The sequence below is a fragment of the Gadus chalcogrammus genome, chromosome 12, assembly GCF_026213295.1.
Source record: "Gadus chalcogrammus isolate NIFS_2021 chromosome 12, NIFS_Gcha_1.0, whole genome shotgun sequence".
Lineage (NCBI taxonomy): Eukaryota > Metazoa > Chordata > Actinopteri > Gadiformes > Gadidae > Gadus > Gadus chalcogrammus.
In genome coordinates this window covers 9,445,825-9,473,418 of record NC_079423.1, presented here as the reverse complement: position 1 = coordinate 9,473,418, position 27,594 = coordinate 9,445,825, and the positions used below count along the sequence as shown (strand labels likewise).

Below are 27,594 nucleotides of genomic sequence, written 5' to 3'. Positions count from 1 at the left end.
GTTTGTGTTGGTGAAAGTTTAAGAAATGTACAACTGTCGGTTCAGCTCTCTGGTGCTCCCTGCTGGCAGTATCACTATACTGTCCTCATGTTTCACAAAAACAGTTTTGAGAGACGTTGTCAGTTTTTGTATGTTGCTTAAATCCTCCAAAGCGGTTGGCAGTAAACATCAGGTCACGGTACGCCACGGAGTCAATGAGCTCGAGTTGAAAAAGAAAATGATTACAACACCTGGTATTCCCAGGCGGTCTGCCATCCAAGTACTAACCAGGCCCGACCCTGCTTAGCTTCCGAGATCAGACGAGATCGGGCGTGTTCAGGGTGGTATGGCCGTAAGCAATTAGTGCAGGCGCAAAACCAGGTTTTATACAGTAGCACATAAGGAGTGAGAAAGCTGCTGAGGCTCGACGTTACACTTTTACAAAAACAATCATTAGTTAGATATAAACGGCAGTAATTGATTCAGTAGGACTCCTTATCCATGTAAACGATCATTGTGACATCTGAATTCATTAATTATCTGAAATACACTGCGTGTGCGTGTGATGTTTGAACCAAGGTTAACGGTTAAAGTGTCAGAGAATGGGTGGTGATTTTTTGACGTCCTCCCATGATCTGAAGTGAGCGTGCATGTTTGTGTTGGTGAAAGTTTAAGACATGTACAACTGTCGGTTCAGCTCTCTGGTGCTCCCTGCTGGCAGTATCACTATACTGTCCTCATGTTTCACAAAAACAGTTTTGAGAGACGTTGTCAGTTTTTGTATGTTAGTTAAATCCTCCAAAGTGGTTGGCAGTAAACATCAGGTCACGGGACGCCACCGAGTCAATGAGCTCGAGTTGAAAAAGAAAAAGCTTGCAGCACCTGGTATTCCCAGACGGTCTCCCATCCAAGTACTAACCAGGCCCGACCCTGGATAGCTTCCGAGATCAGACGAGATCGGGCGTGTTCAGGATGGTATGGCCGTAAGCAATTAGTGCAGGCGCAAAACCAGGTTTTATACAGTAGCACATAAGGAGTGAGAAAGCTGCTGAGGCTCGACGTTACACTTTTACAAAAACAATCATTAGTTAGATATAAACGGTAGTAATTGATTCAGTAGGACTCCTTATCCATGTAAACGATCATTGTGACATCTGAATTCATGAATTATCTGAAATACACTGCGTGTGCGTGTGATGTTAAATGTTTGAACCAAGGTTAACGGTTAAAGTGTTATAGAATGGGTGGTGATTTTTTGACGTCCTCCCATGATCTGAAGTGAGCGTGCGTGTTTGTGTTGGTGAAAGTTTAAGAAATGTACAACTGTCGGTTCAGCTCTCTGGTGCTCCCTGCTGGCAGTATCACTATACTGTCCTCATGTTTCACAAAAACAGTTTTGAGAGACGTTGTCAGTTTTTGTATGTTGCTTAAATCCTCCAAAGCGGTTGGCAGTAAACATCAGGTCACGGTACGCCACGGAGTCAATGAGCTCGAGTTGAAAAAGAAAATCCTTACAGCACCTGGTATTCCCAGGCGGTCTCCCATCCAAGTACTAACCAGGCCCGACCCTGCTTAGCTTCCGAGATCAGACGAGATCGGGCGTGTTCAGGGTGGTATCGCCGTAATCAACTAGTGCAGGCGCAAAACCAGGTTTTATACAGTAGCACATAAGGAGTGAGAAAGCTGCTGAGGCTCGACGTTACACTTTTACAAAAACAATCATTAGTTAGATATAAACGGCAGTAATTGATTCAGTAGGACTCCTTATCCATGTAAACGATCATTGTGACATCTGAATTCATTAATTATCTGAAATACACTGCGTGTGCGTGTGATGTTAAATGTTTGAACCAAGGTTAACGGTTAAAGTGTCAGAGAATGGGTGGTGATTTTTTGATGTCCTCCCATGATCTGAAGTGAGCGTGCGTGTTTGCGTTGGTGAAAGTTTAAGAAATGTACAACTGTCGGTTCAGCTCTCTGGTGCTCCCTGCTGGCAGTATCACTATACTGTCCTCATGTTTCACAAAAACAGTTTTGAGAGACGTTGTCAGTTTTTGTATGTTAGTTAAATCCTCCAAAGTGGTTGGCAGTAAACATCAGGTCACGGGACGCCACCGAGTCAATGAGCTCGAGTTGAAAAAGAAAAAGCTTGCAGCACCTGGTATTCCCAGACGGTCTCCCATCCAAGTACTAACCAGGCCCGACCCTGCTTAGCTTCCGAGATCAGACGAGATCGGGCGTGTTCAGGGTGGTATGGCCGTAATCAATTAGTGCAGGCGCAAAACCAGGTTTTATACAGTAGCACATAAGGAGTGAGAAAGCTGCTGAGGCTCGACGTTACACTCTTACAAAAACAATCATTAGTTAGATATAAACGGCAGTAATTGATTCAGTAGGACTCCTTATCCATGTAAACGATCATTGTGACATCTGAATTCATTAATTATCTGAAATACACTGCGTGTGCGTGTGATGTTAAATGTTTGAACCAAGGTTAACGGTTAAAGTGTCAGAGAATGGGTGGTGATTTTTTGACGTCCTCCCATGATCTGAAGTGAGCGTGCGTGTTTGTGTTGGTGAAAGTTTAAGAAATGTACAACTGTCGGTTCAGCTCTCTGGTGCTCCCTGCTGGCAGTATCACTATACTGTCCTCATGTTTCACAAAAATAGTTTTGAGAGACGTTGTCAGTTTTTGTATGTTGCTTAAATCCTCCAAAGCGGTTGGCAGTAAACATCAGGTCACGGTACGCCACGGAGTCAATGAGCTCGAGTTGAAAAATAAAAAGCTTACAGCACCTGGTATTCCCAGGCGGTCTCCCACCCAAGTACTAACCAGGCCCGACCCTGCTTAGCTTCCGAGATCAGACGAGATCGGCGTGTTTTTTTTAATTTTTTTTATTAAAATTCCGTATTTACAGTAATTTACAATCTTTTACGGTCATAACCAAACACAGTATGACACACAGAAGACATACAGACAGTTGATAATCACAAATGTACGCAACAATCATATAGAGAGGTTAACCCTAATCATACACAACAAACATTTGCGTCGGAGTGGTCTGCCAGGTCTTAACAAGCAGGAAAAACAATGCCCACACTACACACTAAATCCTAACGTCCCTGATTCCGTTACCATGACTAAAGTGCTGTTCCTAACAAAATACTTGTGAAAATCCTCCCCTTCCCATCATTCAGAACCTCCTTCACATTCCCAACCACATCCTCCTTTACAAGTATTGCCACACCACACGATCTTGCCGTCCCACAATTGACGAATAACAGTCCCCTCCATTTCTCCTTGATTTCTGGCATTTTAGCCTGTGTCCAGTTTGTTTCCTGCAGCACTAAAATATCGGATTTAAAATTGATTAACACCTCATCAAACTTCGCCATATTGTTAAGACCGTTGATATTAATTGATGTGAGTGTGACCATTGAAATCAAAAGACACAGAGTGGGTATTACTGTTAAAATCTTTTCTTTTTTTTTACGTACCCCTTTCTTTTTCAAGTTCCTCTGTTCCTCATCGGAATCAACCCCTCTCCTGCGTCTGACCCTGGGCGCCCTCTCCCTACAAACACCCAACGCCTCATTCCCAGACTTATTCTCCCTCTCCCTTCCATCAGCCAGTGTGGGGGGGGAAATTATAGGCGCCATACCACGCCAATGAGACGCGTCGGCTGTAGCCTCAATAGTCACAGCACAAGACCCCCAGGCTGCATCTTCCTCTACTGTAGGCCACCCGGGCGCCTGTAAAGAGAGGAGCCCCGCTTGAGAGCTCCTGCCCCCCCCCCCAACCCTGTGCCCCCATCTCCCCCTGATGCCGGGGCCATTGACACAACCAAATCCACTTCTAGGCTAGCCCCGTGCCATGTCCCGCCTCGTTCCCCAACTGTCCAGACCCCCGCGGCACCTTGGCTACGCCCTCCGCTGGTGTAGGGTGCCCAGATGCCGGTAGAGAGGAAAGCTCTCCTTGAGAGCTTTGCCCCCCGGGCAACCCCATGCCCCCCACACCCGGGTCCTTCAGCACAACCTGTAGCTGACTGTCCAAGACTGTCTCCCCGTCAGACAGCTCCCCGTGCTCCATCTCCTCTTCCGCACTCTCTTCCCCTCCACTTTCCTCACTCTCCAACGATACAGCCCTTGAGTCTGGGTCAACTGAGAGGGCACCCCCTCCCACCTGCTCCTCCTTACACACACAATTTCCCTTTCTATTACCACACTCTCTGCATTTAATCACAGCCACACACTCCCTTGCATAGTGTCCCTGCTTCCCGCACTTCCGACAGAGGAAGTCAGGACAGTCCCTCACTATATGTCCAGGCTGGATGCACAATCTACACACCTTTAATTGTCTGTCATGGATGACTCGGAAATATTCAGCACCCTTTTCAGTGTCAAAACGTGTGGACCAAGGCAAGGACCGTACTTCCTTGTTAAACTTCACCTTAACAAACCGTGTACCCTCACATATGGTCATCCCAGGCCACTTCCTCCTTGCAATCGGCGAAACTGCCTCCACACCCCAGTCCGCAAGCTTCTTCAGAATCTCCTCATCCGTAATGTACACTGGTAGACTCATAAAGGACACCACCATCTCATCTGCAGTCAAGTCTTTTGCGACGACGCTGGTCCCCCTTATCCTAAAACCATCCAACAATCGCCTCTTCCCGTTGGGGTGATTCATCGTTACTTCATATTGGTTCAATGAGAGGTAGCGACATCCCAAGACCAATCCACATACACTCTGCATCGCCCTTAGCATCTCCATCATCGGGATTTTCTCCTCTCCCACAAGCTCCACAGCCACAGACAACTCCCTGCAGTAGCTCGGGCCACCATCCGCAACCTTGTCCTCCTTCTCTCTTGTTGCTCTCTCCGCAGTCACCGGTCTCCCGCCTAGTACGTCCTCCGATGTCCTCTTCGCCACACAACCACCATCCGTCACCGCAGCAGGAGCCGTGTTCCGTTCCATGCCGTCTTCCATTCGAGTTTTCGAAACCGCGTGAGACATCGAAAAAAAACCGAACTAAAGTATACTAATACTCCCCCAAACAGCAAGCTGTCGGGGGAATAAACGACTAGACGCAAAACTAACCAAAAAAATATCTATAAATACTTGATTTACCACCAAAAGAATCCTCGCTCCAACACCGTCCTCCTCTCACCACTCAAGCACACCAAACACTTCCTCAATGGGCGTATCACTTCCTCAATAGGCGTGTTTTTTTTTCTTTTGGTGACACCCGTCACTACTTACAGCTTACAGCAACCTGGGCTTCTGAGGAGGTCTCCCACCCAAGTACTAACCAGGCCCGACCCTGCTTAGCTTCCGAGATCAGACGAGATCGGGCGTGTTCAGGGTGGTATGGCCGTAAGCAATTAGTGCAGGCGCAAAACCAGGTTTTATACAGTAGCACATAAGGAGTGAGAAAGCTGCTGAGGCTCGACGTTACACTCTTACAAAAACAATCATTAGTTAGATATAAACGGCAGTAATTGATTCAGTAGGACTCCTTATCCATGTAAACGATCATTGTAACATCTGAATTCATTAATTATCTGAAATACACTGCGTGTGCGTGTGATGTTAAATGTTTGAACCAAGGTTAACGGTTAAAGTGTCAGAGAATGGGTGGTGATTTTTTGACGTCCTCCCATGATCTGAAGTGAGCGTGCGTGTTTGTGTTGGTGAAAGTTTAAGAAATGTACAGCTGTCGGTTCAGCTCTCTGGTGCTCCCTGCTGGCAGTATCACTATACTGTCCTCATGTTTCACAAAAACAGTTTTGAGAGACGTTGTCAGTTTTTGTATGTTGCTTAAATCCTCCAAAGCGGTTGGCAGTAAACATCAGGTCACGGTACTCCACGGAGTCAATGAGCTCGAGTTGAAAAATAAAAAGCTTACAACACCTGGTATTCCCAGGCGGTCTCCCATCCAAGTACTAACCAGGCCCGACCCTGCTTAGCTTCCGAGATCAGACGAGATCGGGCGTGTTCAGGGTGGCATGGCCGAAAGCAATTAGTGTAGGCGCAAAACCAGGTTTTATACAGTAGCACATAAGGAGTGAGAAAGCTGCTGAGGCTCGACGTTACACTCTTACAAAAACAATCATTAGTTAGATATAAACGGCAGTAATTGATTCAGTAGGACTCCTTATCCATGTAAACGATCATTGTGACATCTGAATTCATTAATTATCTGAAATACACTGCGTGTGCGTGTGATGTTAAATGTTTGAACCAAGGTTAACGGTTAAAGTGTCAGAGAATGGGTGGTGATTTTTTGACGTCCTCCCATGATCTGAAGTGAGCGTGCGTGTTTGTGTTGGTGAAAGTTTAAGAAATGTACAACTGTCGGTTCAGCTCTCTGGTGCTCCCTGCTGGCAGTATCACTATACTGTCCTCATGTTTCACAAAAATAGTTTTGAGAGACGTTGTCAGTTTTTGTATGTTGCTTAAATCCTCCAAAGCGGTTGGCAGTAAACATCAGGTCACGGTACGCCACGGTAGGCCACGGAGTCAATGAGCTCGAATTGAAAAAGAAAAAGCTTACAGCACCTGGTATTCCCAGGCGGACTCCCATCCAAGTACTAACCAGGCCTGACCCTGCTTAGCTTCCGAGATCAGACAAAATCGGGCGTGTTCAGGGTGGTATGGCCGTAAGCAAATAGTGCAGGCGCAAAACCAGGTTTTATACAGTAGCACATGAGGAGTGAGCAAGCTGCTGAGGCTTGACGTTACACTTTTACAAAAACAATCATTAGTTAGATATAAACGGCAGTAATTGATTCAGTAGGACTCCTTATCCATGTAAACGATCATTGTGACATCTGAATTCATTAATTATCTGAAATACACTGCGTGTGCTTGTGATGTTAAATGTTTGAACCAAGGTTAACGGTTAAAGTGTCAGAGAATGGGTGGTGATTTTTTGACGTCCTCCCATGATCTGAAGTGAGCGTGCGTGTTTGTGTTGGTGAAAGTTTAAGAAATGTACAACTGTCGGTTCAGCTCTCTGGTGCTCCCTGCTGGCAGTATCACTATACTGTCCTCATGTTTCACAAAAACAGTTTTGAGAGACGTTGTCAGTTTTTGTATGTTGCTTAAATCCTCCAAAGCGGTTGGCAGTAAACATCAGGTCACGGTACGCCACGGAGTCAATGAGCTCGAGTTGAAAAAGAAAATGCTTACAGCACCTGGTATTCCCAGGCGGTCTCCCATCCAAGTACTAACCATGCCCGACCCTGCTTAACTTCCGAGATCAGACGAGATCGGGCGTGTTCAGAGTGGTATGGCCGTAAGCAATTAGTGCAGGCGCAAAACCAGGTTTTATACAGTAGCACATAAGGAGTGATAAAGCTGCTGAGGCTCGACGTTACACTCTTACAAAAACAATCATTAGTTAGATATAAACGGCAGTAATTGATTCAGTAGGACTCCTTATCCATGTAAACGATCATTGTGACATCTGAATTCATTAATTATCTGAAATACACTGCGTGTGCGTGTGATGTTAAATGTTTGAACCAAGGTTAACGGTTAAAGTGTCAGAGAATGGGTGGTGATTTTTTGACGTCCTCCCATGATCTGAAGTGAGCGTGCGTGTTTGTGTTGGTGAAAGTTTAAGAAATGTACAACTGTCGGTTCAGCTCTCTGGTGCTCCCTGCTGGCAGTATCACTATACTGTCCTCATGTTTCACAAAAATAGTTTTGAGAGACGTTGTCAGTTTTTGTATGTTGCTTAAATCCTCCAAAGCGGTTGGCAGTAAACATCAGGTCACGCTACGCCACGGTAGGCCACGGAGTCAATGAGCTCGAGTTGAAAAAGAAAAAGCTTACAGCACCTGGTATTCCCAGGCGGTCTCCCATCCAAGTACTAACCAGGCCCAACCCTGCTTAGCTTCCGAGTTCAGACGAGATCGGGCGCGTTCAGGGTGGTATGGGCGTAAGCAATTAGTGCAGGTGCAAAACCAGGTTTTATACAGTAGCACATAAGGAGTGAGACAGCTGCTGAGGCTCGACGTTACACTCTTACAAAAACAATCATTAGTTAGATATAAACGGCAGTAATTGATTCAGTAGGACTCCTTATCCATGTAAACGATCATTGTGACATCTGAATTCATTAATTATCTGAAATACACTGCGTGTGCGTGTGATGTTAAAAGTTTGAACCAAGGTTAACGGTTAAAGTGTCAGAGAATGGGTGGTGATTTTTTGACGTCCTCCCATGATCTGAAGTGAGCGTGCGTGTTTGTGTTGGTGAAAGTTTAAGAAATGTACAACTGTCGGTTCAGCTCTCTGGTGCTCCCTGCTGGCAGTATCACTATACTGTCCTCATGTTTCACAAAAATAGTTTTGAGAGACGTTGTCAGTTTTTGTATGTTGCTTAAATCCTCCAAAGCGGTTGGCAGTAAACATCAGGTCACGGTACGCCACGGAGTCAATGAGCTCGAGTTGAAAAATAAAAAGCTTACAGCACCTGGTATTCCCAGGCGGACTCCCATCCAAGTACTAACCAGGCCCGACCCTGCTTAGCTTCCGAGATCAGACGAGATCTGGCGTGTTCAGGGTGGTATGGCCGTAAGCAATTAGTGCAGGCGCAAAACCAGGTTTTATACAGTAGCACATAAGGAGTGAGAAAGCTGCTGAGGCTCGACGTTACACTCTTACAAAAACAATCATTAGTTAGATATAAACGGCAGTAATTGATTCAGTAGGACTCCTTATCCATGTAAACCGATCATTGTGACATCTGAATTCATTAATTATCTGAAATACACTGCGTGTGCGTGTGATGTTAAATGTTTGAACCAAGGTTAACGGTTAAAGTGTCAGAGAATGGGTGGTGATTTTTTGACGTCCTCCCATGATCTGAAGTGAGCGTGCGTGTTTGTGTTGGTGAAAGTTTAAGAAATGTACAACTGTCGGTTCAGCTCTCTGGTGCTCCCTGCTGGCAGTATCACTATACTGTCCTCATGTTTCACAAAAATAGTTTTGAGAGACGTTGTCAGTTTTTGTATGTTGCTTAAATCCTCCAAAGCGGTTGGCAGTAAACATCAGGTCACGGTACGCCACGGTACGCCACGGAGTCAATGAGCTCGAGTTGAAAAAGAAAAAGCTTACAGCACCTGGTATTCCCAGGCGGACTCCCATCCAAGTACTAACCAGGCCCGACCCTGCTTAGCTTCCGAGATCAGACGAGATCGGGCGTGTTCAGGGTGGTATGGCCGTAAGCAATTAGTGCAGGCGCAAAACCAGGTTTTATACAGTAGCACATAAGGAGTGAGAAAGCTGCTGAGGCTCGACGTTACACTCTTACAAAAACAATCATTAGTTAGATATAAACGGCAGTAATTGATTCAGTAGAACTCCTTATCCATGTAAACCATCATTGTGACATCTGAATACATTAATTATCTGAAATACACTGCGTGTGCGTGTGATGTTAAGTGTTTGAACCAAGGTTAACGGTTAAAGTGTCAGAGAATGGGTGGTGATTTTTTGACGTCCTCCCATGATCTGAAGTGAGCGTGCGTGTTTGTGTTGGTGAAAGTTTAAGAAATGTACAACTGTCGGTTCAGCTCTCTGGTGCTCCCTGCTGGCAGTATCACTATACTGTCCTCATGTTTCACAAAAATAGTTTTGAGAGACGTTGTCAGTTTTTGTATGTTGCTTAAATCCTCCAAAGCGGTTGGCAGTAAACATCAGGTCACGGTACGCCACGGAGTCAATGAGCTCGAGTTGAAAAAGAAAAAGCTTACAGCACCTGGTATTCCCAGGCGGACTCCCATCCAAGTACTAACCAGGCCCGACCCTGCTTAGCTTCCGAGATCAGACGAGATCTGGTGTGTTCAGGGTGGTATGGCCGTAAGCAATTAGTGCAGGCGCAAAACCAGGTTTTATACAGTAGCACATAAGGAGTGAGAAAGCTGCTGAGGCTCGACGTTACACTCTTACAAAAACAATCATTAGTTAGATATAAACGGCAGTAATTGATTCAGTAGGACTCCTTATCCATGTAAACCATCATTGTGACATCTGAATTCATTAATTATCTGAAATACACTGCGTGTGCGTGTGATGTTAAATGTTTGAACCAAGGTTAACGGTTAAAGTGTCAGAGAATGGGTGGTGATTTTTTGACGTCCTCCCATGATCTAAAGTGAGCGTGCGTGTTTGTGTTGGTGAAAGTTTAAGAAATGTACAATGTCGGTTCAGCTCTCTGGTGCTCCCTGCTGGCAGTATCACTATACTGTCCTCATGTTTCACAAAAATAGTTTTGAGAGACGTTGTCAGTTTTTGTATGTTGCTTAAATCCTCCAAAGCGGTTGGCAGTAAACATCAGGTCACGGTACGCCACGGTAGGCCACGGAGGCAATGAGCTCGAGTTGAAAAAGAAAAAGCTTACAGCACCTGGTATTCCCAGGCGGTCTCCCATCCAAGTACTAACCAGGCCCAGCCCTGCTTAGCTTCCGTGTACAGACGAGATCGGGCGTGTTCAGGGTAGTATGGCCGTAAGCAATTAGTGCAGGCGCAAAACCAGGTTTTATACAGTAGCACATAAGGAGTGAGAAAGCTGCTGAGGCTCGACGTTACACTTTTACAAAAACAATCATTAGTTAGATATAAACGGCAGTAATTGATTCAGTAGGACTCCTTATCCATGTAAACGACCATTGTGACATCTGAATTCATTAATTATCTGAAATACACTGCGTGTGCGTGTGATGTTAAATGTTTGAACCAAGGTTAACGGTTAAAGTGTCAGAGAATGGGTGGTGATTTTTTGACGTCCTCCCATGATCTGAAGTGAGCGTGCGTGTTTGTGTTGGTGAAAGTTTAAGAAATGTACAGCTGTCGGTTCAGCTCTCTGGTGCTCCCTGCTGGCAGTATCACTATACTGTCCTCATGTTTCACAAAAACAGTTTTGAGAGACGTTGTCAGTTTTTGTATGTTGCTTAAATCCTCCAAAGCGGTTGGCAGTAAACATCAGGTCACGGTACTCCACGGAGTCAATGAGCTCGAGTTGAAAAATAAAAAGCTTACAAGCACCTGGTATTCCCAGGCGGTCTCCCATCCAAGTACTAACCAGGCCCGACCCTGCTTAGCTTCCGAGATCAGACGAGATCGGGCGTGTTCAGGGTGGCATGGCCGTAAGCAATTAGTGTAGGCGCAAAACCAGGTTTTATACAGTAGCACATAAGGAGTGAGAAAGCTGCTGAGGCTCGACGTTACACTCTTACAAAAACAATCATTAGTTAGATATAAACGGCAGTAATTGATTCAGTAGGACTCCTTATCCATGTAAACGATCATTGTGACATCTGAATTCATTAATTATCTGAAATACACTGCGTGTGCGTGTGATGTTAAATGTTTGAACCAAGGTTAACGGTTAAAGTGTCAGAGAATGGGTGGTGATTTTTTGACGTCCTCCCATGATCTGAAGTGAGCGTGCGTGTTTGTGTTGGTGAAAGTTTAAGAAATGTACAACTGTCGGTTCAGCTCTCTGGTGCTCCCTGCTGGCAGTATCACTATACTGTCCTCATGTTTCACAAAAATAGTTTTGAGAGACGTTGTCAGTTTTTGTATGTTGCTTAAATCCTCCAAAGCGGTTGGCAGTAAACATCAGGTCACGGTACGCCACGGTAGGCCACGGAGTCAATGAGCTCGAAGTTGAAAAAGAAAAAGCTTACAGCACCTGGTATTCCCAGGCGGACTCCCATCCAAGTACTAATCAGGCCTGACCCTGCTTAGCTTCCGAGATCAGACAAAATCGGGCGTGTTCAGGGTGGTATGGCCGTAAGCAAATAGTGCAGGCGCAAAACCAGGTTTTATACAGTAGCACATGAGGAGTGAGCAAGCTGCTGAGGCTTGACGTTACACTTTTACAAAAACAATCATTAGTTAGATATAAACGGCAGTAATTGATTCAGTAGGACTCCTTATCCATGTAAACGATCATTGTGACATCTGAATTCATTAATTATCTGAAATACACTGCGTGTGCGTGTGATGTTAAATGTTTGAACCAAGGTTAACGGTTAAAGTGTCAGAGAATGGGTGGTGATTTTTTGACGTCCTCCCATGATCTGAAGTGAGCGTGCGTGTTTGTGTTGGTGAAAGTTTAAGAAATGTACAACTGTCGGTTCAGCTCTCTGGTGCTCCCTGCTGGCAGTATCACTATACTGTCCTCATGTTTCACAAAAACAGTTTTGAGAGACGTTGTCAGTTTTTGTATGTTGCTTAAATCCTCCAAAGCGGTTGGCAGTAAACATCAGGTCACGGTACGCCACGGAGTCAATGAGCTCGAGTTGAAAAAGAAAATGCTTACAGCACCTGGTATTCCCAGGCGGTCTCCCATCCAAGTACTAACCATGCCCGACCCTGCTTAACTTCCGAGATCAGACGAGATCGGGCGTGTTCAGAGTGGTATGGCCGTAAGCAATTAGTGCAGGCGCAAAACCAGGTTTTATACAGTAGCACATAAGGAGTGATAAAGCTGCTGAGGCTCGACGTTACACTCTTACAAAAACAATCATTAGTTAGATATAAACGGCAGTAATTGATTCAGTAGGACTCCTTATCCATGTAAACGATCATTGTGACATCTGAATTCATTAATTATCTGAAATACACTGCGTGTGCGTGTGATGTTAAATGTTTGAACCAAGGTTAACGGTTAAAGTGTCAGAGAATGGGTGGTGATTTTTTGACGTCCTCCCATGATCTGAAGTGAGCGTGCGTGTTTGTGTTGGTGAAAGTTTAAGAAATGTACAACTGTCGGTTCAGCTCTCTGGTGCTCCCTGCTGGCAGTATCACTATACTGTCCTCATGTTTCACAAAAATAGTTTTGAGAGACGTTGTCAGTTTTTGTATGTTGCTTAAATCCTCCAAAGCGGTTGGCAGTAAACATCAGGTCACGCTACGCCACGGTAGGCCACGGAGTCAATGAGCTCGAGTTGAAAAAGAAAAAGCTTACAGCACCTGGTATTCCCAGGCGGTCTCCCATCCAAGTACTAACCAGGCCCGACCCTGCTTAGCTTCCGAGATTCAGACGAGATCGGGCGTGTTCAGGGTGGTATGGCCGTAAGCAATTAGTGCAGGCGCAAAACCAGGTTTTATACAGTAGCACATAAGGAGTGAGAAAGCTGCTGAGGCTCGACGTTACACTCTTACAAAAACAATCATTAGTTAGATATAAACGGCAGTAATTGATTCAGTAGGACTCCTTATCCATGTAAACGATCATTGTGACATCTGAATTCATTAATTATCTGAAATACACTGCGTGTGCGTGTGATGTTAAATGTTTGAACCAAGGTTAACGGTTAAAGTGTCAGAGAATGGGTGGTGATTTTTTGACGTCCTCCCATGATCTGAAGTGAGCGTGCGTGTTTGTGTTGGTGAAAGTTTAAGAAATGTACAACTGTCGGTTCAGCTCTCTGGTGCTCCCTGCTGGCAGTATCACTATACTGTCCTCATGTTTCACAAAAATAGTTTTGAGAGACGTTGTCAGTTTTTGTATGTTGCTTAAATCCTCCAAAGCGGTTGGCAGTAAACATCAGGTCACGGTACGCCACAGGAGTCAATGAGCTCGAGTTGAAAAAGAAAAAGCTTACAGCACCTGGTATTCCCAGGCGGTCTCCCATCCAAGTACTAACCAGGCCCGACCCTGCTTAGCTTCCGAGATCAGACGAGATCGGGCGTGTTCAGGGTGGTATGGCCGTAAGCAATTAGTGCAGGCGCAAAACCAGGTTTTATACAGTAGCACATAAGGAGTGAGAAAGCTGCTGAGGCTCGACGTTACACTCTTACAAAAACAATCATTAGTTAGATATAAACGGCAGTAATTGATTCAGTAGGACTCCTTATCCATGTAAACGATCATTGTGACATCTGAATTCATTAATTATCTGAAATACACTGCGTGTGCGTGTGATGTTAAATGTTTGAACCAAGGTTAACGGTTAAAGTGTCAGAGAATGGGTGGTGATTTTTTGACGTCCTCCCATGATCTGAAGTGAGCGTGCGTGTTTGTGTTGGTGAAAGTTTAAGAAATGTACAACTGTCGGTTCAGCTCTCTGGTGCTCCCTGCTGGCAGTATCACTATACTGTCCTCATGTTTCACAAAAATAGTTTTGAGAGACGTTGTCAGTTTTTGTATGTTGCTTAAATCCTCCAAAGCGGTTGGCAGTAAACATCAGGTCACGGTACGCCACGGAGTCAATGAGCTCGAGTTGAAAAAGAAAAAGCTTACAGCACCTGGTATTCCCAGGCGGTCTCCCATCCAAGTACTAACCAGGCCCGACCCTGCTTAGCTTCCGAGATCAGACGAGATCGGGCGTGTTCAGGGTGGTATGGCCGTAAGCAATTAGTGCAGGCGCAAAACCAGGTTTTATACAGTAGCACATAAGGAGTGAGAAAGCTGCTGAGGCTCGACGTTACACTCTTACAAAAACAATCATTAGTTAGATATAAACGGCAGTAATTGATTCAGTAGGACTCCTTATCCATGTAAACGATCATTGTGACATCTGAATTCATTAATTATCTGAAATACACTGCGTGTGCGTGTGATGTTAAATGTTTGAACCAAGGTTAACGGTTAAAGTGTCAGAGAATGGGTGGTGATTTTTTGACGTCCTCCCATGATCTGTGGGGTGTTCCACAAAGCCGGTTTTATCACATAACCGGGTAAGTTAACCCAGGGTTTGCTGTAACCCTAGGTTTTCCGTTCCAAAAGGATCACGGTATGTTAGTTGCTATAGCAACATATGCTCTGAATCAAACCTGGTCGGACCAGGTTTTGCGCAGGTTAAGTTTGAAACATAACCCGGTTTTGGGTATTTCAACCGGCGTTCACCGCAGATTTCATGTGTTCACAATGGCATGCCCTTTTGATGAGAGAACTGCTGATATCAGAGCGCAAATTATACGTGCAATCCACCGGGAGCGATTGATAAGACCACGGCTCGACATCTTGGCATATTGGATGACTTTTTGCTGGAGTGGAGAGATATAGATTCTCGCGCAAATCTTTAATATATTTAAATAGCCTTACATAGCCAACACTACCAATCGAGGACCTGGCCTCAGTTCACTCCAGACTATTTGCGTAGCCCTCCGTTTTTTTCAAATGGTAGTTTTATCTAGGCTATAATGCTGGAGATGCTGAGCACATCACAGTCGTTTCAGATGACCCATCCAAGATTTGTATCGGCCTCCTATCATACAAAGAGCAATATTGTCTGAGTACTATGCCGAGAGGCATTTACAACATAAAGTATAAAATAGTCCTAACGGACTTGCATCCACTGGAGAATGTTCGATCGTAGCCGGCGGCTTCATACAAGCACTGATCCATCTTGATCTGTGAAGTTGATGAATTGTCACTTTTAGGTTTTCTACCCAGTTACCAAAAAAGAAACATTTGGAATAGTATGCGCTGTGGCAAGCACACGGTTTGCATGTGTTACTTCGAAGGCAAAAAAAATCTAAAATACAAGAAAACACAAAAACCTACATTCAACCAGTGTGGGGTATGGCCCATGACTCTCTGAGGTGGTAGGTACCTCCAGGTACCCCCTCCATGCCAGGGCGCCCTGAATTTATGTTTATTAACAGCTCCTCCACCGGGGTCAAGACAATTTGAGGGCCAGATCCAGTCTGCCGACTGTCGGCCTTTTCACGATTGGCTTAAAAAAATGGCTTATTTAAATTTATACCAATACGATGGTGGGAAAAGCTTACCAGTTTGTATGTTTTTTATACTTTTTTTATGATCCTCTGACCGCTTGGAAGCAATCGGAGTACATATTGTTTTAGAAGAAAGGGGTTATGTGGTAGGATCTTTAAGAATGCTTAACTGGGATATTTATATATTCATGGCTCAAATATTAAGGATCATGCTTTTGACGTGTAACTAACGCATTTACGCGGTCAGCGATCCGCTGCCAGGCTTTGGTTCTCCGGGTTCCAGAGGTTTTAGCGTTCCCTTTTCTTGTGATAATGTCCTTCTCCTCGTCATAGCTCTCCAGGAGAACCTGGAGTTCCATTTCATTGAAATAAGCGGCCCGTTTCGCCATATCGATCAGGGTTTCCATGATCCATACATCACGTCTTTTTAAGTTTGGCGTGGACGAGCACAACCCTGTGTTAACCAACCCCGAGTTGATTGAACTAATGCATAACCGCTGCTGTGGAACCGAAAACTCTGGGTTGGTCGGCACAGGGTCAATCAACCTAGAGTTCAGCGTTAACTCAGTGTTTGTTAAACCTCCGTTCGTGGAACACCCCTCTGAAGTGAGCGTGCGTGTTTGTGTTGGTGAAAGTTTAAGAAATGTACAACTGTCGGTTCAGCTCTCTGGTGCTCCCTGCTGGCAGTATCACTATACTGTCCTCATGTTTCACAAAAATAGTTTTGAGAGACGTTGTCAGTTTTTGTATGTTGCTTAAATCCTCCAAAGCGGTTGGCAGTAAACATCAGGTCACGCTACGCCACGGTAGGCCACGGAGTCAATGAGCTCGAGTTGAAAAAGAAAAAGCTTACAGCACCTGGTATTCCCAGGCATTCTCCCATCCAAGTACTAACCAGGCCCAACCCTGCTTAGCTTCCGAGTTCAGACGAGATCGGGCGTGTTCAGGGTGGTATGGCCGTAAGCAATTAGTGCAGGTGCAAAACCAGGTTTTATACAGTAGCACATAAGGAGTGAGACAGCTGCTGAGGCTCGACGTTACACTCTTACAAAAACAATCATTAGTTAGATATAAACGGCAGTAATTGATTCAGTAGGACTCCTTATCCATGTAAACGATCATTGTGACATCTGAATTCATTAATTATCTGAAATACACTGCGTGTGCGTGTGATGTTAAAGTTTGAACCAAGGTTAACGGTTAAAGTGTCAGAGAATGGGTGGTGATTTTTTGACGTCCTCCCATGATCTGAAGTGAGCGTGCGTGTTTGTGTTGGTGAAAGTTTAAGAAATGTACAACTGTCGGTTCAGCTCTCTGGTGCTCCCTGCTGGCAGTATCACTATACTGTCCTCATGTTTCACAAAAATAGTTTTGAGAGACGTTGTCAGTTTTTGTATGTTGCTTAAATCCTCCAAAGCGGTTGGCAGTAAACATCAGGTCACGGTACGCCACGGAGTCAATGAGCTCGAGTTGAAAAATAAAAAGCTTACAGCACCTGGTATTCCCAGGCGGACTCCCATCCAAGTACTAACCAGGCCCGACCCTGCTTAGCTTCCGAGATCAGACGAGATCTGGCGTGTTCAGGGTGGTATGGCCGTAAGCAATTAGTGCAGGCGCAAAACCAGGTTTTATACAGTAGCACATAAGGAGTGAGAAAGCTGCTGAGGCTCGACGTTACACTTTTACAAAAACAATCATTAGTTAGATATAAACGGCAGTAATTGATTCAGTAGGACTCCTTATCCATGTAAACCATCATTGTGACATCTGAATTCATTAATTATCTGAAATACACTGCGTGTGCGTGTGATGTTAAATGTTTGAACCAAGGTTAACGGTTAAAGTGTCAGAGAATGGGTGGTGATTTTTTGACGTCCTCCCATGATCTGAAGTGAGCGTGCGTGTTTGTGTTGGTGAAAGTTTAAGAAATGTACAACTGTCGGTTCAGCTCTCTGGTGCTCCCTGCTGGCAGTATCACTATACTGTCCTCATGTTTCACAAAAATAGTTTTGAGAGACGTTGTCAGTTTTTGTATGTTGCTTAAATCCTCCAAAGCGGTTGGCAGTAAACATCAGGTCACGGTACGCCACGGAGTCAATGAGCTCGAGTTGAAAAATAAAAAGCTTACAGCACCTGGTATTCCCAGGCGGACTCCCATCCAAGTACTAACCAGGCCCGACCCTGCTTAGCTTCCGAGATCAGACGAGATCTGGCGTGTTCAGGGTGGTATGGCCGTAAGCAATTAGTGCAGGCGCAAAACCAGGTTTTATACAGTAGCACATAAGGAGTGAGAAAGCTGCTGAGGCTCGACGTTACACTCTTACAAAAACAATCATTAGTTAGATATAAACGGCAGTAATTGATTCAGTAGAACTCCTTATCCATGTAAACCATCATTGTGACATCTGAATACATTAATTATCTGAAATACACTGCGTGTGCGTGTGATGTTAAATGTTTGAACCAAGGTTAACGGTTAAAGTGTCAGAGAATGGGTGGTGATTTTTTGACGTCCTCCCATGATCTGAAGTGAGCGTGCGTGTTTGTGTTGGTGAAAGTTTAAGAAATGTACAACTGTCGGTTCAGCTCTCTGGTGCTCCCTGCTGGCAGTATCACTATACTGTCCTCATGTTTCACAAAAATAGTTTTGAGAGACGTTGTCAGTTTTTGTATGTTGCTTAAATCCTCCAAAGCGGTTGGCAGTAAACATCAGGTCACGGTACGCCACGGTAGGCCACGGAGTCAATGAGCTCGAGTTGAAAAAGAAATAGCTTACACCACCTGGTATTCCCAGGCGGTCTCCCATCCAAGTACTAACCAGGCCCGACCCTGCTTAGCTGCCGAGTTCAGACGAGATCAGTCGTGTTCAGGGTGGTATGGCCGTAGGCAATTAGTGAAGGCGCAAAACCAGGTTTTATACAGTAGCACATAAGGAGTGAGAAAGCTGCTGAGGCTCGACGTTACACTTTTACAAAAACAATCATTAGTTAGATATAAACGGCAGTAATTGATTCAGTAGGACTCCTTATCCATGTAAACGATCATTGTGACATCTGAATTCATTAATTATCTGAAATACACTGCGTGTGCGTGTGATGTTAAATGTTTGAACCAAGGTTAACGGTTAAAGTGTCAGAGAATGGGTGGTGATTTTTTGACGTCCTCCCATGATCTGAAGTGAGCGTGCGTGTTTGTGTTGGTGAAAGTTTAAGAAATGTACAACTGTCGGTTCAGCTCTCTGGTGCTCCCTGCTGGCAGTATCACTATACTGTCCTCATGTTTCACAAAAACAGTTTTGAGAGACGTTGTCAGTTTTTGTATGTTGCTTAAATCCTCCAAAGCGGTTGGCAGTAAACATCAGGTCACGGTACGCCACGGAGTCAATGAGCTCGAGTTGAAAAAGAAAATGCTTACATCACCTGGTATTCCCAGGCGGTCTCCCATCCAAGTACTAACCATGCCCGACCCTGCTTAGCTTCCGAAATCAGACGAGATCGGGCGTGTTCAGTGTGGTATGGCCGTAAGCAATTAGTGCAGGCGCAAAACCAGGTTTTATACAGTAGCACATAAGGAGTGATAAAGCTGCTGAGGCTCGACGTTACACTCTTACAAAAACAATCATTAGTTAGATATAAACGGCAGTAATTGATTCAGTAGGACTCCTTATCCATGTAAACGATCATTGTGACATCTGAATTCATTAATTATCTGAAATACACTGCGTGTGCGTGTGATGTTAAATGTTTGAACCAAGGTTAACGGTTAAAGTGTCAGAGAATGGGTGGTGATTTTTTGACGTCCTCCCATGATCTGAAGTGAGCGTGCGTGTTTGTGTTGGTGAAAGTTTAAGAAATGTACAACTGTCGGTTCAGCTCTCTGGTGCTCCCTGCTGGCAGTATCACTATACTGTCCTCATGTTTCACAAAAATAGTTTTGAGAGACATTGTCAGTTTTTGTATGTTGCTTAAATCCTCCAAAGCGGTTGGCAGTAAACATCAGGTCACGGTACGCCACGGTAGGCCACGGAGTCAATGAGCTCGAGTTGAAAAAGAAATAGCTTACAGCACCTGGTATTCCCAGGCGGTCTCCCATCCAAGTACTAACCAGGCCCGACCCTGCTTAGCTGCCGAGTTCAGACGAGATCGGGCGTGTTCAGGGTGGTATGGCCGTAGGCAATTAGTGAAGGCGCAAAACCAGGTTTTATACAGTAGCACATAAGGAGTGAGAAAGCTGCTGTGGCTCGACGTTACACTTTTACAAAAACAATCATTAGTTAGATATAAACGGCAGTAATTGATTCAGTAGGACTCCTTATCCATGTAAACGATCATTGTGACATCTGAATTCATTAATTATCTGAAATACACTGCGTGTGCGTGTGATGTTAAATGTTTGAACCAAGGTTAACGGTTAAAGTGTCAGAGAATGGGTGGTGATTTTTTGACGTCCTCCCATGATCTGAAGTGAGCGTGCGTGTTTGTGTTGGTGAAAGTTTAAGAAATGTACAACTGTCGGTTCAGCTCTCTGGTGCTCCCTGCTGGCAGTATCACTATACTGTCCTCATGTTTCACAAAAACAGTTTTGAGAGACGTTGTCAGTTTTTGTATGTTGCTTAAATCCTCCAAAGCGGTTGGCAGTAAACATCAGGTCACGGTACGCCACGGAGTCAATGAGCTCGAGTTGAAAAAGAAAAAGCTTACAGCACCTGGTATTCCCAGGCGGTCTCCCATCCAAGTACTAACCATGCCCGACCCTGCTTAGCTCCGGAAGATCAGACGAGATCGGGCGTGTTCAGGGTGGTATGGCCGTAAGCAATTAGTGCAGGCGCAAAACCAGGTTTTATACAGTAGCACATAAGGAGTGATAAAGCTGCTGAGGCTCGACGTTACACTCTTACAAAAACAATCATTAGTTAGATATAAACGGCAGTAATTGATTCAGTAGGACTCCTTATCCATGTAAACGATCATTGTGACATCTGAATTCATTAATTATCTGAAATACACTGCGTGTGCGTGTGATGTTAAATGTTTGAACCAAGGTTAACGGTTAAAGTGTCAGAGAATGGGTGGTGATTTTTTGACGTCCTCCCATGATCTGAAGTGAGCGTGCGTGTTTGTGTTGGTGAAAGTTTAAGAAATGTACAACTGTCGGTTCAGCTCTCTGGTGCTCCCTGCTGGCAGTATCACTATACTGTCCTCATGTTTCACAAAAATAGTTTTGAGAGACGTTGTCAGTTTTTGTATGTTGCTGAAATCCTCCAAAGCGGTTGGCAGTAAACATCAGGGCCCCGTTTCCCGAAAGCGTCGTTAGCCTAAGTGGATCGTGAAGTGCGTCGAAAGGGCATCGTAGAGTTTTCACCGCGTTTCCCGAAAGCATCGTGGGGAACGAACGTCTTGAAAACGCTCGTAGCTAACGAGTACTCCAGGGGTGCTCGTAGGTACTCGTAGGACGCTAAGAGCATCGTCAGCTATAGCCTCAGTGGCGACACCATCGGACATTCCGTCTATTGGATGCGTTTTATTAAAACGCATTGCGCCTTTATGTTCTTAGTTTGGTAATTAATAAAGATTATTAATTAATTTATTAATAAAGATGTTCAAATGGCCAAAATAAAACGGGACAGTCCAGAAAATGTTTGCGCAGGCAGGGCACTCAAAATGTGTGAGAGAAAGTGGGGGGATTTGTGCAGACTGACATAGGCTACTCATAAAACGTAAAAAACAAGCAAAGGAGCAGGCAAAAGGCTGGGATATGGTGGGGATTGGTCACGTTGCGGGAATGTTTAGTGACATGTGGGAGGGTGGAGGGGGTTAAAAAAAAGTCTCAATCACTCTTCGACGCGCATGAAAACCAGCCGCGTAGTTATGAGGGAGGCCGTCCTCACACCGATCTTCCTCGTCGTCATCGTCCTCAGCGGCCTCCGGTTAAACCAATGCCACCCCAGCCTTAGCTGCAATGTTGTGCAACATAGCCGTCACACATATCACGGCGCATGACTTGGCCGGCGAAAACTGGAGCCCTCCGCGGCTCCGCCTGACTTGTGAAGGCATCTAAAGCGCAACTTCCACCTCCCGATCGTGCACTCAACGATGCACCGGGCCAGACGGTGGGCTTCGTTGTATTCCTCATCAATTACCCTATTTCCGGAGGGGCTTTTACAGCCAATCAAATTATCAATCAAGGAAACCCTTATGCGGAATCAGATTAAGTCGGCTCTTTTTGCTGCGCAAAGCATGTTTCAGAAATCAGCCCATTAAGATAAATGTAGTTGTCACACAAGCTATTTTAAATTTTTTGTCGTATGGAATTATTTCAGGGGGGGAAATGCCGTGAAACGCACAGTGCATTCAGGATTAGGACTGATATATGTCGGTTTAAGCCTAATCAATTGTGTTTTAATGTCTTTAGCATTCATATAATTCCAGTCTATTTTTTTCGCAGGCTACTCTGCTGTTGTCCTTGATGGGGATATATTTTAACCCTTTTTAACACAATTTTCCTGCGACATTCCTGCGTCTCCCCCTCCTACGGAGCCCATTTCAGCACCGTGTCAGTAGACAGTTACAATCCTACGACGTCGTGAGTGCAGCGAATGCGCGTTCACGTGAAGAGGAGTTTCGGGAAACGCTCCAAAGAAATTATCGATGGATCGCAAGATCCATCGGGAGACTGATCGTACGAGCGAAGATCCATCGTTATCGGGAAACGGGGCCCAGGTCACGGTACGCCACGGTAGGCCACGGAGTCAATGAGCTCGAGTTGAAAAAGAAAATGCTTACAGCACCTGGTATTTCCAGGCGTTCTCCCATTCAAGTACTAACCAGGCCCGACCCTGCTTAGCTTCCGAGTTCAGACGAGATCAGGCGTGTTCAGGGTGGCATGGCCATAAGCAAATAGTGCAGGCGCAAAACCAGGTTTTATACAGTAGCACATAAGGAGTGAGAAAGCTGCTGAGGCTCGACGTTACACTTTTACAAAAACAATCATTAGTTAGATATAAACGGCAGTAATTGATTCAGTAGGACTCCTTATCCATGTAAACGATCATTGTGACATCTGAATTCATTAATTAATTGAAATACACTGCGTGTGCGTGTGATGTTAAATGTTTGAACCAAGGTTAACGGTTAAAGTGTCAGAGAATGGGTGGGGATTTTTTGACGTCCTCCCATGATCTGAAGTGAGCGTGCGTGTTTGTGTTGGTGAAAGTTTAAGAAATGTACAACTGTCGGTTCAGCTCTCTGGTGCTCCCTGCTGGCAGTATCACTATACTGTCCTCATGTTTCACAAAAACAGTTTTGATAGACGTTGTCAGTTTTTGTATGTTGCTTAAATCCTCCAAAGCGGTTGGCAGTAAACATCAGGTCACGGTACGCCACGGTAGGCCACGGAGTCAATGAGCTCGAGTTGAAAAAGAAATAGCTTACACCACCTGGTATTCCCAGGCGGTCTCCCATCCAAGTACTAACCAGGCCCGACCCTGCTTAGCTGCCGAGTTCAGACGAGATCAGTCGTGTTCAGGGTGGTATGGCCGTAGGCAATTAGTGAAGGCGCAAAACCAGGTTTTATACAGTAGCACATAAGGAGTGAGAAAGCTGCTGAGGCTCGACGTTACACTTTTACAAAAACAATCATTAGTTAGATATAAACGGCAGTAATTGATTCAGTAGGACTCCTTATCCATGTAAACGATCATTGTGACATCTGAATTCATTAATTATCTGAAATACACTGCGTGTGCGTGTGATGTTAAATGTTTGAACCAAGGTTAACGGTTAAAGTGTCAGAGAATGGGTGGTGATTTTTTGACGTCCTCCCATGATCTGAAGTGAGCGTGCGTGTTTGTGTTGGTGAAAGTTTAAGAAATGTACAACTGTCGGTTCAGCTCTCTGGTGCTCCCTGCTGGCAGTATCACTATACTGTCCTCATGTTTCACAAAAACAGTTTTGAGAGACGTTGTCAGTTTTTGTATGTTGCTTAAATCCTCCAAAGCGGTTGGCAGTAAACATCAGGTCACGGTACGCCACGGAGTCAATGAGCTCGAGTTGAAAAAGAAAATGCTTACATCACCTGGTATTCCCAGGCGGTCTCCCATCCAAGTACTAACCATGCCCGACCCTGCTTAGCTTCCGAAATCAGACGAGATCGGGCGTGTTCAGTGTGGTATGGCCGTAAGCAATTAGTGCAGGCGCAAAACCAGGTTTTATACAGTAGCACATAAGGAGTGATAAAGCTGCTGAGGCTCGACGTTACACTCTTACAAAAACAATCATTAGTTAGATATAAACGGCAGTAATTGATTCAGTAGGACTCCTTATCCATGTAAACGATCATTGTGACATCTGAATTCATTAATTATCTGAAATACACTGCGTGTGCGTGTGATGTTAAATGTTTGAACCAAGGTTAACGGTTAAAGTGTCAGAGAATGGGTGGTGATTTTTTGACGTCCTCCCATGATCTGAAGTGAGCGTGCGTGTTTGTGTTGGTGAAAGTTTAAGAAATGTACAACTGTCGGTTCAGCTCTCTGGTGCTCCCTGCTGGCAGTATCACTATACTGTCCTCATGTTTCACAAAAATAGTTTTGAGAGACATTGTCAGTTTTTGTATGTTGCTTAAATCCTCCAAAGCGGTTGGCAGTAAACATCAGGTCACGGTACGCCACGGTAGGCCACGGAGTCAATGAGCTCGAGTTGAAAAAGAAATAGCTTACAGCACCTGGTATTCCCAAGCGGTCTCCCATCCAAGTACTAACCATGCCCGACCCTGCTTAGCTCCGGAAGATCAGACGAGATCGGGCGTGTTTTTTTTTTTTTTTCTTTTGGTGACACCCGTCACTACTTACAGCAACCTGGGCTTCTGAGGAGGTCTCCCATCCAAGTACTAACCAGGCCCGACCCTGCTTAGCTTCCGAGATCAGACGAGATCGGGCGTGTTCAGGGTGGTATGGCCGTAAGCAATTACTGCAGGCGCAAAACCAGGTTTTATACAGTAGCACATAAGGAGTGATAAAGCTGCTGAGGCTCGACGTTACACTCTTACAAAAACAATCATTAGTTAGATATAAACGGCAGTAATTGATTCAGTAGGACTCCTTATCCATGTAAACGATCATTGTGACATCTGAATTCATTAATTATCTGAAATACACTGCGTGTGCGTGTGATGTTAAATGTTTGAACCAAGGTTAACGGTTAAAGTGTCAGAGAATGGGTGGTGATTTTTTGACGTCCTCCCATGATCTGAAGTGAGCGTGCGTGTTTGTGTTGGTGAAAGTTTAAGAAATGTACAACTGTCGGTTCAGCTCTCTGGTGCTCCCTGCTGGCAGTATCACTATACTGTCCTCATGTTTCACAAAAATAGTTTTGAGAGACGTTGTCAGTTTTTGTATGTTGCTGAAATCCTCCAAAGCGGTTGGCAGTAAACATCAGGGCCCCGTTTCCCGAAAGCGTCGTTAGCCTAAGTGGATCGTGAAGTGCGTCGAAAGGGCATCGTAGAGTTTTCACCGCGTTTCCCGAAAGCATCGTGGGGAACGAACGTCTTGAAAACGCTCGTAGCTAACGAGTACTCCAGGGGTGCTCGTAGGTACTCGTAGGACGCTAAGAGCATCGTCAGCTATAGCCTCAGTGGCGACACCATCGGACATTCCGTCTATTGGATGCGTTTTATTAAAACGCATTGCGCCTTTATGTTCTTAGTTTGGTAATTAATAAAGATTATTAATTAATTTATTAATAAAGATGTTCAAATGGCCAAAATAAAACGGGACAGTCCAGAAAATGTTTGCGCAGGCAGGGCACTCAAAATGTGTGAGAGAAAGTGGGGGGATTTGTGCAGACTGACATAGGCTACTCATAAAACGTAAAAAACAAGCAAAGGAGCAGGCAAAAGGCTGGGATATGGTGGGGATTGGTCACGTTGCGGGAATGTTTAGTGACATGTGGGAGGGTGGAGGGGGTTAAAAAAAAGTCTCAATCACTCTTCGACGCGCATGAAAACCAGCCGCGTAGTTATGAGGGAGGCCGTCCTCACACCGATCTTCCTCGTCGTCATCGTCCTCAGCGGCCTCCGGTTAAACCAATGCCACCCCAGCCTTAGCTGCAATGTTGTGCAACATAGCCGTCACACATATCACGGCGCATGACTTGGCCGGCGAAAACTGGAGCCCTCCGCGGCTCCGCCTGACTTGTGAAGGCATCTAAAGCGCAACTTCCACCTCCTGATCGTGCACTCAACGATGCACCGGGCCAGACGGTGGGCTTCGTTGTATTCCTCATCAATTACCCTATTTCCGGAGGGGCTTTTACAGCCAATCAAATTATCAATCAAGGAAACCCTTATGCGGAATCAGATTAAGTCGGCTCTTTTTGCTGCGCAAAGCATGTTTCAGAAATCAGCCCATTAAGATAAATGTAGTTGTCACACAAGCTATTTTAAATTTTTTGTCGTATGGAATTATTTCAGGGGGGGAAATGCCGTGAAACGCACAGTGCATTCAGGATTAGGACTGATATATGTCGGTTTAAGCCTAATCAATTGTGTTTTAATGTCTTTAGCATTCATATAATTCCAGTCTATTTTTTTCGCAGGCTACTCTGCTGTTGTCCTTGATGGGGATATATTTTAACCCTTTTTAACACAATTTTCCTGCGACATTCCTGCGTCTCCCCCTCCTACGGAGCCCATTTCAGCACCGTGTCAGTAGACAGTTACAATCCTACGACGTCGTGAGTGCAGCGAATGCGCGTTCACGTGAAGAGGAGTTTCGGGAAACGCTCCAAAGAAATTATCGATGGATCGCAAGATCCATCGGGAGACTGATCGTACGAGCGAAGATCCATCGTTATCGGGAAACGGGGCCCAGGTCACGGTACGCCACGGTAGGCCACGGAGTCAATGAGCTCGAGTTGAAAAAGAAAATGCTTACAGCACCTGGTATTTCCAGGCGGTCTCCCATTCAAGTACTAACCAGGCCCGACCCTGCTTAGCTTCCGAGTTCAGACGAGATCAGGGCGTGTTCAGGGTGGCATGGCCATAAGCAAATAGTGCAGGCGCAAAACCAGGTTTTATACAGTAGCACATAAGGAGTGAGAAAGCTGCTGAGGCTCGACGTTACACTTTTACAAAAACAATCATTAGTTAGATATAAACGGCAGTAATTGATTCAGTAGGACTCCTTATCCATGTAAACGATCATTGTGACATCTGAATTCATTAATTAATTGAAATACACTGCGTGTGCGTGTGATGTTAAATGTTTGAACCAAGGTTAACGGTTAAAGTGTCAGAGAATGGGTGGGGATTTTTTGACGTCCTCCCATGATCTGAAGTGAGCGTGCGTGTTTGTGTTGGTGAAAGTTTAAGAAATGTACAACTGTCGGTTCAGCTCTCTGGTGCTCCCTGCTGGCAGTATCACTATACTGTCCTCATGTTTCACAAAAACAGTTTTGATAGACGTTGTCAGTTTTTGTATGTTGCTTAAATCCTCCAAAGCGGTTGGCAGTAAACATCAGGTCACGGTACGCCACGGAGTCAATGAGCTCGAGTTGAAAAAGAAAAAGCTTACAGCACCTGTTATTCCCAGGCGGTCTCCCATCCAAGTACTAACCAGGCCCGACCCTGCTTAGCTTCCGAGATCAGACGAGATCGGGCGTGTTCAGGGTGGTATGGCCGTAAGCAATTAGTGCAGGCGCAAAACCAGGTTTTATACAGTAGCACATAAGGAGTGAGAAAGCTGCTGAGGCTCGACGTTACACTCTTACAAAAACAATCATTAGTTAGATATAAACGGCAGTAATTGATTCAGTAGGACTCCTTATCCATGTAAACGATCATTGTGACATCTGAATTCATTAATTATCTGAAATACACTGCGTGTGCGTGTGATGTTAAATGTTTGAACCAAG

The 27,594-nt window shown here is 45.0% G+C and overlaps 31 non-coding genes and 1 pseudogene across 31 annotated transcripts; all 32 read right to left on the bottom strand.

Moving 5' to 3' along the window:
* Positions 1 to 218: 218 nt before the first annotated feature.
* LOC130394565 (5S ribosomal RNA) lies at positions 219 to 337 on the bottom strand. The gene has a single exon (XR_008897711.1). It is a non-coding gene; the product is annotated as a 5S ribosomal RNA (ribosomal RNA).
* Positions 338 to 849: 512 nt separating this feature from the next.
* On the bottom strand, positions 850 to 968 carry LOC130395648 (5S ribosomal RNA). Its single transcript, XR_008898681.1, has one exon. It is a non-coding gene; the product is annotated as a 5S ribosomal RNA (ribosomal RNA).
* Positions 969 to 1,487: 519 nt separating this feature from the next.
* LOC130394790 (5S ribosomal RNA) lies at positions 1,488 to 1,606 on the bottom strand. The gene has a single exon (XR_008897914.1). It is a non-coding gene; the product is annotated as a 5S ribosomal RNA (ribosomal RNA).
* A 519-nt stretch (positions 1,607 to 2,125) lies between these two features.
* Positions 2,126 to 2,244, bottom strand: LOC130394299 (5S ribosomal RNA). Its single transcript, XR_008897471.1, has one exon. It is a non-coding gene; the product is annotated as a 5S ribosomal RNA (ribosomal RNA).
* Positions 2,245 to 5,242: 2,998 nt separating this feature from the next.
* Positions 5,243 to 5,362, bottom strand: LOC130400821 (5S ribosomal RNA). The gene has a single exon (XR_008903294.1). It is a non-coding gene; the product is annotated as a 5S ribosomal RNA (ribosomal RNA).
* Positions 5,363 to 5,881: 519 nt separating this feature from the next.
* On the bottom strand, positions 5,882 to 6,000 carry LOC130394196 (5S ribosomal RNA). Its single transcript, XR_008897378.1, has one exon. It is a non-coding gene; the product is annotated as a 5S ribosomal RNA (ribosomal RNA).
* A 529-nt stretch (positions 6,001 to 6,529) lies between these two features.
* LOC130395419 (5S ribosomal RNA) lies at positions 6,530 to 6,648 on the bottom strand. The gene has a single exon (XR_008898477.1). It is a non-coding gene; the product is annotated as a 5S ribosomal RNA (ribosomal RNA).
* A 519-nt stretch (positions 6,649 to 7,167) lies between these two features.
* On the bottom strand, positions 7,168 to 7,286 carry LOC130400980 (5S ribosomal RNA). The gene has a single exon (XR_008903445.1). It is a non-coding gene; the product is annotated as a 5S ribosomal RNA (ribosomal RNA).
* Positions 7,287 to 7,815: 529 nt separating this feature from the next.
* LOC130399842 (5S ribosomal RNA) lies at positions 7,816 to 7,934 on the bottom strand. Its single transcript, XR_008902339.1, has one exon. It is a non-coding gene; the product is annotated as a 5S ribosomal RNA (ribosomal RNA).
* Positions 7,935 to 8,453: 519 nt separating this feature from the next.
* On the bottom strand, positions 8,454 to 8,572 carry LOC130401220 (5S ribosomal RNA). The gene has a single exon (XR_008903685.1). It is a non-coding gene; the product is annotated as a 5S ribosomal RNA (ribosomal RNA).
* Positions 8,573 to 9,102: 530 nt separating this feature from the next.
* Positions 9,103 to 9,221, bottom strand: LOC130399935 (5S ribosomal RNA). The gene has a single exon (XR_008902427.1). It is a non-coding gene; the product is annotated as a 5S ribosomal RNA (ribosomal RNA).
* A 519-nt stretch (positions 9,222 to 9,740) lies between these two features.
* On the bottom strand, positions 9,741 to 9,859 carry LOC130400676 (5S ribosomal RNA). The gene has a single exon (XR_008903153.1). It is a non-coding gene; the product is annotated as a 5S ribosomal RNA (ribosomal RNA).
* A 528-nt stretch (positions 9,860 to 10,387) lies between these two features.
* Positions 10,388 to 10,506, bottom strand: LOC130394928 (5S ribosomal RNA). The gene has a single exon (XR_008898039.1). It is a non-coding gene; the product is annotated as a 5S ribosomal RNA (ribosomal RNA).
* A 519-nt stretch (positions 10,507 to 11,025) lies between these two features.
* Positions 11,026 to 11,145, bottom strand: LOC130394767 (5S ribosomal RNA). Its single transcript, XR_008897893.1, has one exon. It is a non-coding gene; the product is annotated as a 5S ribosomal RNA (ribosomal RNA).
* Positions 11,146 to 11,675: 530 nt separating this feature from the next.
* Positions 11,676 to 11,794, bottom strand: LOC130395506 (5S ribosomal RNA). The gene has a single exon (XR_008898556.1). It is a non-coding gene; the product is annotated as a 5S ribosomal RNA (ribosomal RNA).
* A 519-nt stretch (positions 11,795 to 12,313) lies between these two features.
* On the bottom strand, positions 12,314 to 12,432 carry LOC130400979 (5S ribosomal RNA). The gene has a single exon (XR_008903444.1). It is a non-coding gene; the product is annotated as a 5S ribosomal RNA (ribosomal RNA).
* Positions 12,433 to 12,961: 529 nt separating this feature from the next.
* LOC130400771 (5S ribosomal RNA) lies at positions 12,962 to 13,081 on the bottom strand. The gene has a single exon (XR_008903244.1). It is a non-coding gene; the product is annotated as a 5S ribosomal RNA (ribosomal RNA).
* Positions 13,082 to 13,601: 520 nt separating this feature from the next.
* Positions 13,602 to 13,720, bottom strand: LOC130397767 (5S ribosomal RNA). The gene has a single exon (XR_008900351.1). It is a non-coding gene; the product is annotated as a 5S ribosomal RNA (ribosomal RNA).
* Positions 13,721 to 14,239: 519 nt separating this feature from the next.
* Positions 14,240 to 14,358, bottom strand: LOC130397766 (5S ribosomal RNA). The gene has a single exon (XR_008900350.1). It is a non-coding gene; the product is annotated as a 5S ribosomal RNA (ribosomal RNA).
* A 2,173-nt stretch (positions 14,359 to 16,531) lies between these two features.
* LOC130401222 (5S ribosomal RNA) lies at positions 16,532 to 16,650 on the bottom strand. The gene has a single exon (XR_008903687.1). It is a non-coding gene; the product is annotated as a 5S ribosomal RNA (ribosomal RNA).
* Positions 16,651 to 17,168: 518 nt separating this feature from the next.
* Positions 17,169 to 17,287, bottom strand: LOC130401219 (5S ribosomal RNA). Its single transcript, XR_008903684.1, has one exon. It is a non-coding gene; the product is annotated as a 5S ribosomal RNA (ribosomal RNA).
* A 519-nt stretch (positions 17,288 to 17,806) lies between these two features.
* Positions 17,807 to 17,925, bottom strand: LOC130401217 (5S ribosomal RNA). Its single transcript, XR_008903682.1, has one exon. It is a non-coding gene; the product is annotated as a 5S ribosomal RNA (ribosomal RNA).
* Positions 17,926 to 18,454: 529 nt separating this feature from the next.
* On the bottom strand, positions 18,455 to 18,573 carry LOC130395639 (5S ribosomal RNA). Its single transcript, XR_008898673.1, has one exon. It is a non-coding gene; the product is annotated as a 5S ribosomal RNA (ribosomal RNA).
* Positions 18,574 to 19,092: 519 nt separating this feature from the next.
* LOC130395793 (5S ribosomal RNA) lies at positions 19,093 to 19,211 on the bottom strand. The gene has a single exon (XR_008898807.1). It is a non-coding gene; the product is annotated as a 5S ribosomal RNA (ribosomal RNA).
* Positions 19,212 to 19,740: 529 nt separating this feature from the next.
* Positions 19,741 to 19,859, bottom strand: LOC130400344 (5S ribosomal RNA). Its single transcript, XR_008902824.1, has one exon. It is a non-coding gene; the product is annotated as a 5S ribosomal RNA (ribosomal RNA).
* A 519-nt stretch (positions 19,860 to 20,378) lies between these two features.
* LOC130396002 (5S ribosomal RNA) lies at positions 20,379 to 20,498 on the bottom strand (annotated as a pseudogene).
* Positions 20,499 to 22,460: 1,962 nt separating this feature from the next.
* On the bottom strand, positions 22,461 to 22,579 carry LOC130395805 (5S ribosomal RNA). The gene has a single exon (XR_008898816.1). It is a non-coding gene; the product is annotated as a 5S ribosomal RNA (ribosomal RNA).
* A 529-nt stretch (positions 22,580 to 23,108) lies between these two features.
* On the bottom strand, positions 23,109 to 23,227 carry LOC130395638 (5S ribosomal RNA). The gene has a single exon (XR_008898672.1). It is a non-coding gene; the product is annotated as a 5S ribosomal RNA (ribosomal RNA).
* A 519-nt stretch (positions 23,228 to 23,746) lies between these two features.
* LOC130395791 (5S ribosomal RNA) lies at positions 23,747 to 23,865 on the bottom strand. The gene has a single exon (XR_008898805.1). It is a non-coding gene; the product is annotated as a 5S ribosomal RNA (ribosomal RNA).
* A 661-nt stretch (positions 23,866 to 24,526) lies between these two features.
* On the bottom strand, positions 24,527 to 24,646 carry LOC130394160 (5S ribosomal RNA). The gene has a single exon (XR_008897346.1). It is a non-coding gene; the product is annotated as a 5S ribosomal RNA (ribosomal RNA).
* Positions 24,647 to 26,608: 1,962 nt separating this feature from the next.
* LOC130395660 (5S ribosomal RNA) lies at positions 26,609 to 26,728 on the bottom strand. Its single transcript, XR_008898690.1, has one exon. It is a non-coding gene; the product is annotated as a 5S ribosomal RNA (ribosomal RNA).
* Positions 26,729 to 27,247: 519 nt separating this feature from the next.
* On the bottom strand, positions 27,248 to 27,366 carry LOC130400036 (5S ribosomal RNA). The gene has a single exon (XR_008902522.1). It is a non-coding gene; the product is annotated as a 5S ribosomal RNA (ribosomal RNA).
* Between the last annotated feature and the right edge of the window lie 228 nt (positions 27,367 to 27,594).